An 11,983-nucleotide genomic window follows, 5' to 3' on the forward strand; every position below is an offset into this window, starting at 1 on the left:
AAAACTGACTCTCCAGTCTCTTTTAATGACTTCCGCCCTATATCTCTTTGCAACTGCCTGTATAAAATTATCTCCAAAATTATAGCCAATCACATAAAGCCCATTTTATCCAACCATATCTCTAAGGAGCAATTTGCTTTCCTCCACCATAGACACATTCAGGATGCTATTGGCTCAGCCCAGGAAGCCCTACACTCCATTAAGCTCAAAAATCTCAAGGGACTTACTCTCAAAATCGATCTATCAAAGGCTTTCAACAAAGTGAATTGGCTATATATCAAGATGATTATCACACATTTAGGTTTTCCCCCAATTATCAACAACTGGATCATGGGTTGCATCTCCTTTGTTTCGTTTTCCATTCTCATCAATGGGTCACCATTACTATTCCTCTTAGTTATGGAAGGATTGAGTTGGCTAATTGATTCAAAAAAAGAAGAGGGGTTCTTAGAGGGCTAAAAATTATGGATCATTTCAACCTGACACACCTTCTATTTGTAGATGACATTCTAATATTCTTGAGTGGTAGTGTTCTGGACACCACATCAATGTATGAGATCCTTAACCTATTCTGCAGAGCAACGAGAATGGAAATTAACTGAGATAAATCCACCATCTCTCTATCTGATTGTACACAACAGGAATCACAGCTCTCCATACAAAAATTTCCATTTCAAGCTACTGAGCTGATGGAGGGACTCAAATATCTAGGCTTCAGGCTAAAACCAGATGGGTACAAAATCGTTGATTGGACCTGGCTTATCACAAAAGTGGAGAAAAGAATAAACTATTGGTGTCATAGGTTCCTCTCTAGGGCAGGAAGATTAATTCTTATCAAATCAGTCCTTGAAGCCATCCCGGTCTACTGGATGTCATTGGCCTGGATTCCAAGAGGGGTTCTTCACAGAATTCAACAAATCTGTTGCAAATTTATTTGGAATGGAAGAAAGGAGGGAAGACCATTTGCCTGGGTTAAATGGAATAGAATTTCCACTCCAAAAAAATGGGGAGGTTGGGGCCTTAAACTTCTTCCTGCTTTTGCACAAGCCTTAGCTACTAAACAAAGCTGGTTATTACTAAAGCAAAAAAGTCTCTGGACTGAGGTTATCCTACATAAATATATCTGGCCATCAACTATTATAGACTGGATTAGAAGTCCATCATGGAATAGAAAAGGCATTTCGGTGATATGGAGGGCCATACTTAATACTCTTCTCATTATCAAGGATAGACTGTTATGGAAAATTGGAAATGGAGCCTCAGTCCGCATTGGAATTGATCCCTGGACAGGAAGTGGAAACTCTCATCAGCTCCCAAATGGGCTGATAAATCACTTAAACAGCAGAGGCATTATGTATATTGAACAAATAGGAGATCAACAGAATTCCACTTTTCATACACAAGCTTGGCAAACTGGACAGAACTGGAACATCCCAAATGAATGGAACAGAACATGGAAAAACTACATTCAAGCACTTACAGAATCACATGTTAGACTAAAGAATGAAGCGGATGATCTCATATGGGCACACTCAAAATCTGGACATTACTCATCAAAACAGGGCTATGACACCATTATTGCAGATAAAAAACCGGAGGCCTTAAGGAGTTGGTGGGTATCTATTTGGAAATTAAAAGCTCCACTGCGCACCAGACTGTTGATGTGGAATATATTAGAAAATAAGATCCCCACTGGATCCTATTTAAAAAAGAGGGCTTTTTTGGGCCCTACCTGGTGCGTACTCTATCACCAAGAGGAGGAAACGACCCAGCATCTCTTTCTCTCTTGTCCGACCACCAGAAACATTTGGATACAAGTCTTACAAACTCTAAATCTGAATATGAGTTGGCAGGGTGCAGATATCCTAACAGCATGGGACAACTGGTGGGGTACTACTGTGGAAAAAACAAGAAACCTTCCCCTTCTGGTTTCATGGCACATCTGGCTCAAGCAAAACATCAAAATCTTTGAAGACAAGCTGGTTAACTGGAAGCTACTCCCTCCTAAAATCTGCACAGCTTTTGAAGAGCTACCAAATGATGAGAGCCAAAAGAGACCTAGGAATATTAGACAGGAACAGATCAACAAATCTATACCTTGGGCCTACTTTGATGGTGCTGCCCAGCAGCATGGCTGTGGGGGAGGCATATGTTTTTACCTTACAGAATCACACTACTTCCTTATTAGCATGGGATTGGGACAGGGCACAAATAATCATGCTGAACTGATATCTCTTTGCCACCTGATATACTTTGCCATTCTGAAACAATGCAGAAACATACAAATTTTTGGGGATTCAAAGATTGTGACTGATTGGTTTAACAACACAGCTGTTTGTAATGCATACTCTTTGAGATCTATTATGGAAGAAATTGTTTTTTTCAAAACATTCTTTGATCAGATTTCTTGCTCTCATATTTACAGGGAATGAAATAAAACTGCAGACAGGCTATCGAAAGAAGCAACGCATCGTCCTCTAGGAGAGTGGATGATCGCTGAGCATACTCCTGCAGAAACCTATCACTACTTCCACAGGCCATACATCGATGAGAGATTACAGAGGGGCAACAACCCCTAATTATCAGCATTTTGTTTTGTTTTTGAATTTTTGAAATTTTGATACTGCTCATTTACTTTGTATTTAAGAGCAAATGATTGTAAATATGGACAGCATATTCACACCCACGTGGGTGAAATTTTGAGATTTTTATTGTGGTCTTTGGACCTGCACAATAATCCCATTGGTGGCTCATTGTAAATATTTAGTTTATTACAGTGGACAAATAGCCACGATACAGCATATGCCATTAGGCATCTACAACATGTAATCTCACCTATGAAATTATGAATTTTCTTTCAGAAAAAAAACATATTCAAGAAAGTTTAGATTCCTCTTCATATGGTCTGATATTTTGTGTCAAAGAATAAATTATCTATAACATAGGTGTCTACATTTATCCTCTTGTCAACTTAACAAGCATATATAAGGATGCCATTCCTAAGGGAAGAGAAGAGAGAACAAGATTTCAATGAAATTCTTGTGAAATTTAAGGGACTACACTTGCATGACAAAAGTTTTCTTTGCCTTTATCTATTAGTTAAGGAGAATTTATATTCATGATATTAGGAAGTCCTACATACATTCCAAGATAGATGATTTTTGTATGATGTCATTTCCTTTTGTAATATAAATATCTTGTGATTCCTTCCCCACATACAATTGTTTGATAATCATTTGTGATGGATATGAATCCATTTGGGAGATTTAGATTAAATATTATCTCTCTAACCCTTTATGTTATTTGGATGAGAATTTTTTGTTGGTATTTTTATGTATGTTTAATTAATTGGAGTGGGGAGCAAGGACTTCAAAGGCTTAAGTAGGATCCCCATCATCCATCACCAGTAAATATCATTACAACCATCAACACAAAGAGGTATGTTTATATTACTATTATTTTCCACTTGATATGTATAAGGGGATTGGAGAATTGATATACGGGTTACAATTATTAGTGGTCTATTAATCCATTTGTAAAAATATTGGGAAAATATGTGGAATATTTCACTAATCCACTAAGGGAAGTTCCAAATAACAAAAACTTCCAAGAAAATGGATGTAGTTTCTAGAGGTTATTTGACCACCTTCTCCTATTAATCATCCCATTCCTTTCATTATTGTGGAAGGTGCTCCTTCCACCAATTGAATTCAATGATTCGCTTGTCAAGTCAACAAGGATAAATGGAGGGTAGGCTCAAAATAAAATAAAATTAAACATGATAAAATAATTTGACAAGAGTGCCCAAGTGTCATTAAATATATTGAACCTCTTCTTGGGCCCCTCACTATTCCTCAATTATGGTATCATGGTCTTTATAATAACTCATGCCTCAATCAACCACTAGAAATTTATTATTATATAAAGGATATAATATTTACAACAATGTTTCATACAGTGTGCTCCTCAATGGAGAAGCGACACCATTCTTTACAGCAGAGAGAGGGCTACGACAGGGTTGCCCTCTATCTCCTTTACTGTTCCTGCTAATCATGGAGGGACTGAGTAGGATCATCTTATCCACCAAAGCTCGTCGTCAACTCACTGGCATCAAAATTGCGGATGATCTCTTCCTTACTCACCTTCTATTTATGGATGACATCCTTATCTTTCTTAATGGCAGCATTGGTGACTCTACCTCCCTTCATAACTCCTTCCGACTCTTCCAACAGGCTACAGGTATGCAAATTAATCATAACAAATCTTCTATCACCTCTGTTGGATGCTCGGCACATGAAGAAATCTATGCCTCACAGCGCTTCCCATTTGCTAATCTGGAGCTGTCGGATGGTATTAAGTATTTGGGCTTCAGACTGAAGCCAGCAGGTTACAAGATTGCAGATTGGTTATGGCTCATCGCCAAGGTGGAGAAAAGACTACATGTTTGGTTTCACAAATACCTCTCGAGAGCTGGCAGACTCGTTCTCATTAAGGCAGTTATAGAAGCAACTCCGGTGTATTGGATGGCCTTGGCCTGGATACCCAGAGGTATACTGAACCGTCTACAGAACATATGTTGTCGTTTCCTATGGAAAGGACACCAAACAGGTCGTATTTTTGCATGGGTCAAATGGGAAACTATCACTAAACCTAAGAGATGGGGAGGATGGGGAATCAAGAGATTGGCCATATTCTCCAAAGTGCTGGCAGCCAAGCTTGGTTGGAGCCTAATAACAGCGGACAGCCTCTGGACCAGGGTGGCACATTCTAAATATATAAAGCCATTATCTACTCTCGATTGGCTTTGCACCAGACCTGGACATAACACGCAATATTCAAATATTTGGAAAGCTGTTATTGATTCTATACCTTTGATAAGAGAAGGCATTACATGGCGCATAAAAGAAGGGAATGCTATTAGGATAGGGGTGGATCCCTGGGTAGGCTGTGGAAATGCACACAGACTCCCGGTGGATCTGGTGCGCTATCTTAATGACAGAGGCATAGTATATATTAAACATATTGGGGACCAAGACAACACCACATTTCTTCAGCAGGCTTGGTTGACAGACAGAGCTTTGAACTTGCCACACCAGTGGATTGATGATTGGAAGGATTTCACCTCTGCGCTCAGTCAGGCCAATATCAGACTCCTGGACGGGCCGGATGAGATTATATGGGCACATGCCAAACATGGTGTATACACTCCTAAGTTAGGATATCTTAAACTTATGGAGACCTTCATGCCACCTGATATTCACAGTGCATGGAAGTCGATCTGGAAGTTAAAGGCTGCTCCAAGGACTAGACTCTTAATGTGGAATATTATATTTGACAAAGTCCCGACTGGTTCCAATCTCATCAAACGATCTTTCCACGGGCCATATCGTTGTCACCTCTGTTTAGCTGCTGAAGAAACTACGGAGCACCTTTTCCTCTCCTGCACTATGACCACACATATTTGGCAAGACATCACCTCACATTTTCCTCAACTGAATCCATGGCGCGGGGCATCCCTTCAGGAGGCATGGTCTTCCTGGTGCACTGAACATCCTGGCAAAGCCAAAAATCTCCCTTTGCTGATCTGCTGGGCTATATGGATAGCTCGCAACTTATCGATTTTTCAATTGAAGAGAACCCACTGGCCCTCGGTCATCCTTTCCACGGTTGCTGATTACAATCTTATACCTGATGATATTACCATAACTACCCCTCGAACTCTCTCCCCGATTCCCATTGATCACACCAAACCTTGGGCATTTTTTGATGGATCGGCCCAACCTGAAGGCTGTGGGGGGGGTGCTACTCTTCATTTAACTGACAGGCATAGTTTTAAGATTCAAATATATCTTGGCAGAGGCACTAACAATTACTCTGAGCTCATTACAGCTAAACATATTATCCATTTTGCTATTCATAAACGATGCCGTCACTTGCAGCTATTTGGAGACTCAAAAGTTGTTTGCAATTGGCTTAACAATGCATCTCATTGTCATGCATTTGCTTTAAGACATATTTTGGAGGAAGCCAAGAGACTGACCATGTCCTTTGAATCTTTTACCTGTCATCATATATACAGGGAGCAGAACACCATTGCAGATCAACTCTCCAAAGAGGCTGCGCACAGAATAGGAGAAGACTGGTGGATACAGGAGGACACAGACGGCACCTATTACCAGTACTATCATCGCCCTTTTGAAGAACGACATGAGTGATGGGCTATAATTGCCCATTTATAAGATGATAGGTTATGATAGTTTTTTGTTTATTTACAGTTTACTGTAGATAAAGACTTTTCTGTACATCTTCAGATATATATAGGATATATATGCTCTCTGCGAAGAGCAGGACATCAAATTTTGATACTTTTTTCAGATATAACATGCTCCCTGCGTGGAGATATAACAGCAATAGTGACTTCGACAGGCATACTGCCTGCATTAGAATATGCCTCGGCATCTGCAGAATGTAATTTTCTTAAACACTAATGGAAATTACGACTTTTTCCCAGGGGAAAAAAAATATTTACAACATTAACATGTAAATATCATAATGTCATCATAATTAATTATCCATGATGAAATTAAAACCATACTTAGCATAATTAATTACACATTTAATTGGGGGGGAATTTGGGGCATGATAATGTTAGCAAAGAAAAATGTACAACCAAAAAAAACTCAACACTTAAGAAGCAAATAAATCACATAATGGTTGGTGTGCCTCATTATTGGTGAGGGTGATATCATTAAATAAGAGTGTGTTCACCAAACTGCATGAGGCATAGGAAACCAAGTAATTTAATTCAACTATTGTCTAAATTCGCACAGTGACACGAAGCATCCAAAACCATAAGAATTCTATATGGGTAACACTAGTTATAATTAAATTGTGTCATAGCTTCAACATAAAACACAAATGTTTCATGTAGTCTTCATTCTCGGGAAATTTAAACTTTGTACACATTGAAAATCATATCACACAGCATCATATCATGAATTATTTTCAAATTATCAAGTAAAATGAATCATTTTTGTGCACATGCAATACAAAAAGGCATTCCTTCACTTCTCTAACAAATTTCCCTTCATTGGCCATCTGAAATTTCTAATTCTAACATGCATATGAATTTTATAAAAACATAAATAAGAGACTTATCTAATTTTAAGTTGTTGTCCAAAAAAATTGACTAAGGGTGAGAAGTTTTCCACCCAACCATAGGATTTTATGTGCATAATATCTCTACAAAAAACCAACCTTGGCCATGCTATGATACTATGTAGGTGCATTGGATACTCGTGAATTTTTTGGATAGTTTCTCAACTCAAAGCAGATTTTCAAGTCCCATGAAACAAATTATTAAGTTATTTAGGTACATATTTGGAACCCCACTTCTAGCACCACATAGCACAAGGTGAGCCCTCCCTTCTCTGCTACATAGTCTCTTAGAATTCCTCCCCCCGTGTTCTCTTTCGTGTGTGCCTAGCATGGTCCCTGTTGCAATCCTATAACTCCATAAATTCTTTTTCAATATTCTACTCCTCTAAAGGTGATAATTACTAGGTTTATTGGATGGTCTTCCTCACATACTATGGTTGCATCTCTTTCTCTACCTGCACTCTGATTTTTCTCTCTGATTTTCTTCCCAAAACTTCTCTCACCACCCAACTCGAATTTCCTCACTCTTTTACCATGCAATCTTTGAGTCTCATCATTCCCAAAATTGATTGTACTCATACTATACCTCAATAACCTTGTTATAGGACTCTCTCACCCGCCTCCTAGAAATATTTAATAACACCATTCCATCGTATGAGAACTTGTGCATTCTCATAACTAAGGAGAAATCACCTTAACACCAATCTTCCTACATATATTCAACAATTGGATTTGGTTAAGTTAAATGGAAAAGAGAGGGTAATTTTCAAAAAATAGTTTATTATCAAAATTTGTTTTATCAAGGGTGACATGTGATCTTGTGACATATTTAACCCCCTCACATTTCCCAATTTGTGGTATCATGGCCTCTATAGGCACTCGTGCACAGTTAGTTGTTTAGATTCTCCATTAATTAAAAATTAAAATACATACAACGTTTTAATATGTCCAAATCACCAAATAAAACTCAGCAATATTAGAATTTGAATTTTGAAAACATTAATATTCATGGTGTCTAGGCACAACACTCTACAGATAGGGTTTCCCTAGCCGTTTCCATCAATTATTTTGTGGAAGTTTCTGAATTGTCTATAGTTTATTGTTATTTTATGAACACTCTCATTGATCATGTGTTCTAATAAGGTAGGCTATTAATAGGAGTTAGTAATTCTCTCTTGCATTTACTCTTACATTAACACTCCTAGCAAGTAAATTAAATCATTATGTGCACTAATTTTAGCCCTTTCTCTAAGCAATCTCCCTCGGGAACAATATCATTAGTTTTTTAAAAGTTGGATAAAATTCCATATCTAGATCTATCATTCATGGAAGCAATAAATAAATCCCGCATCTTGTCCTAGAGGGATTTGGTTAGGAAATTTATAGGTTTATGGCTTAGTCCAAATGCAATGAACTCATAGGTATCGGAATAATGGGCCCTGAAAATCAACATCCAAGTTATTGAACTTCCCATAGGGTGTGGATATTTCAACCTTTTTTCCTAATAAGGGAAGCTCACGATTTAATTTTTAGATCTAGGCCTTATTTTATGGGTTCCAAAGGAACGTTTCTATCTTCGTGGAACCTAGAACTCAATCTAAAATGAGAAATCACTTCAGCCCATATTTAGTTCAAGTTATCCCACCTCTCAATAGTATTTAAGGATGAAATTTCTCTAAAGGATACTGAAAATAGATTAAGTCTCTTTATTGCTTATGCAAACTAAAAGGGGAATTTGTATTCCTACCCAAAAATATGTGTGGAGGTTGATCTAACAAAGGGACTTCTAATCCCGGATGCGGGTGTTTAATATGCAGCGCAGCCCACAGGTGGTGCGTTACATGGGCATGTGTCAGCCCAGACGTGCCACGCAGTACCCTGCAGCCTATTTCATATGGGCGAATGCAGGTGATCCTCCGCGGGTGTTATTACCAGTCTTGTCTGCCTTTATTGTCCTCCTGCAAATCTGTGCGATGGCGCTTCATATGCCGGGAGCCTCTGTCACATTCTTGCATTCATTCGAAGCTGCTGGGCACTCCGCTGCAGCGTTGGAGCATTCTCTGGTGAGGTGGGGGATTGCGCAGGGACATTCTTGCTCTGTGGCAAACTTAGCAATGCAGAGGGAGCGCCTCAGAATGAGCAGCCGACGAGGAGGCTCTCGGGGTCGGGCTTCAGCTCAGAGGACCGCAATTTCTCCTTCTTCCTCTGTCGAGGTAACATCTGACCAGCATTGCTTCCATGGTAGAGCAACGGGACGTGGCAGCGTGCCTGGGAGCGGAGATATACCAGAATGCGGACATGCAGCGCATCCCACAGTCAGGTATAGAATACCTTGCACACTGGCAAACTCCACATTCATCATATCTGTTTCTGTCGAGCATTGTGGCAATCTCAGAGGTCAAGCTGAAGCAACTCAAGGAAACCCTCCACCGGCTCAAGGGACTGTGCCCACAATTGATCTGCAACGCCCTACTAGGGAAAGTTCCTCCCCAGCTACTCAAGCTGCCCTTGCGGGCCCAAGCAAACTGGCTCAGAGGATCCATACCAGCTCGGTGGTCCCTCTCTCTGACTTGGATGACTCCCAGCAATTTAGGGGCAAGGTGGAGGAAGAACCCTATACCACAGACGATGATTAATTCAAAGCAGCCTGGAAAGGAAAGCTACACTCTGTTTTCGTACCTTGTTATCTGTATGTGTTCGGTTTCAGTCTGGATTTCAAAATCTATGTGTCGGCTATAAGGATTCATATGTTTATCAGTCCTTGATCAAGTAATGTCATGTGTCGTTATGTTAGTCCGTCACAGCATGTCCATGCTCAGCATCCAATTTTTGTACCTGTTCAATTTTGGGTATGTATAAATTTGGGCAAACTGTCAATCTTTCGGCAGGATTTATAAGGCCATGGCCCTGTTGTAACACTGATGTAATTTTTTGACTTTTTGTACTATAATAGAATAGCCTGATTCAGAAAAAAAAAAAAAAAACAAAAAAAAAAACAAAGGGACTTCTAAACCTCTTCAAATCAACATCGATGAGTGGAGTCATCAACAAGCATTAAACTATGAATATTTTTCCTTCAAATGCATGGTATATCATGCTTATAAACACTTTGTTAGAAATTGTCCAAAATCTCAAGAGGAGCTCCCTTTCTCATCGAAAAAACCAAAGCAATAGTCAAGAAAGGAACCTAAATTCAATATAGTTACAAATAAGTGAAGGAGTTTCTAGCAAAAAGGCCCTCCAATCCAAATTCATCCTAGCAAGGCCCTTCTCCATCCAGCATCAACAAATGATGAAATTCTTGGGTAGCTAGTGGAAACTCAGGAAAATATAGAGAAGAAAGTTGAAGGAAAAAAAAGTGGAGCTTATCCTAGAAGCAACTTAGCATAATAATGGTTTAAATCCACCTCCTAAGAATCTAGTAGATAATATAGAAGAAGAAGAGAGAGCTAAAAATGAGTAAAAAAATTAAGATCCAGAAGAGTTATGGGAGGAAGAGGAGGAGGTAGAAGAATCAAAAGAAGAAGAAAGTGAATTTACTCAAGAAGATGAAATCAAGGTAGCTCTAAAATTATAAGTCCCTCTTACACCATAAAAATCCTTTGCATAGGTCTAAAGAAGGTGTCAATCACTTCACCCCCCTTAAAAGGGGTAGAAAAAATAATTGGGAATGGATATCATGTGAGGTAGAAAAGAATATTCAAAAGAGGTGTTAAATAACCTTGGAAAGTCTTCTATAATTTTAAATATGTTATATTTCTATGTCATTATTTGTAACCAATTTGTGAGATTTAACTCATGTATTCAAGAACCTTATAAGGATAATACTATAAATTCACAACCTTTCTCTCCATTGTTCTTTGAAAGGAGGATGTAAACCATCAAAAAGTTTGAATTTTGTTGCAGGAAAATCTCCTTTTGATGTAACCTTGTTGTGAGCATCTAATCCAATTTTTCTTGAATACAAATATTCCATTTTTTGTTAAAAAATGTCCAAATCACCATGACATGGTAATAAAATATTCATTTTGAATAAAAAAAACATTTATCATAATTGATTACAAATTCAATAAAATCATCAAAAAGGAGGTGTTACAATCCCTTTCCAAAAGAATAATAGTTTTAGGTTTGTATTCATCTTTTTTACCCCACGAGACATATGCATTACTGTATGAGCTTCTCTTAATATCAACTTATGAATTTCACCATTCAGTGACACATATCATTTTATATATCATAATAATCCACATCATCCAATGTGCATCCTTCATACTTCATAATTCACATTATTGCATTCTCTAACTTTAATTTTCATTCTTTGTACCATTCATTTTCTAATTGCAATTTTAAAATATTTTCTTAAATTTGTTTTTATCAATTAAATTGAGAATAGATGTGGCATCTTCCACTTTTTTCATTTTTCATTTGATGTATGATAATTTGAAATCATACTCACTTAGTAATTATGACCATATTCTATATCTAGCATTCAAATTGCTATAAGAAAACATGTGTTTCAATTCATAATTATCTATCTGTAATTCAAACTTTATTCCATCTAGATAATGCCTCTTCATTCTCAATATGTTCCCTATCACCGGAAATTCTGAAAACACATGTTTTGTAATTCTCTTCATGGTGTCAAATATATTCCTTCAAGCATAAGTAATTACTCTACTTTCTTGAATTAGTACTCCACCCAACCCATCCTTCAATGCATATATGCATACTAGGAAATTCTATTCCATATATGGTACTTTTACAATAGTATTTGTTTTCAACAACTCTTTTAGTTTCTAAAATGCTTCTTCACATCATCTTGTCC

This window comes from Pinus tabuliformis, chromosome 4_2, assembly GCF_031772625.1.
Source record: "Pinus tabuliformis cultivar Carrire ecotype Pingquan chromosome 4_2, CPIR1, whole genome shotgun sequence".
Taxonomy (NCBI): Eukaryota; Viridiplantae; Streptophyta; class Pinopsida; order Pinales; family Pinaceae; genus Pinus; species Pinus tabuliformis.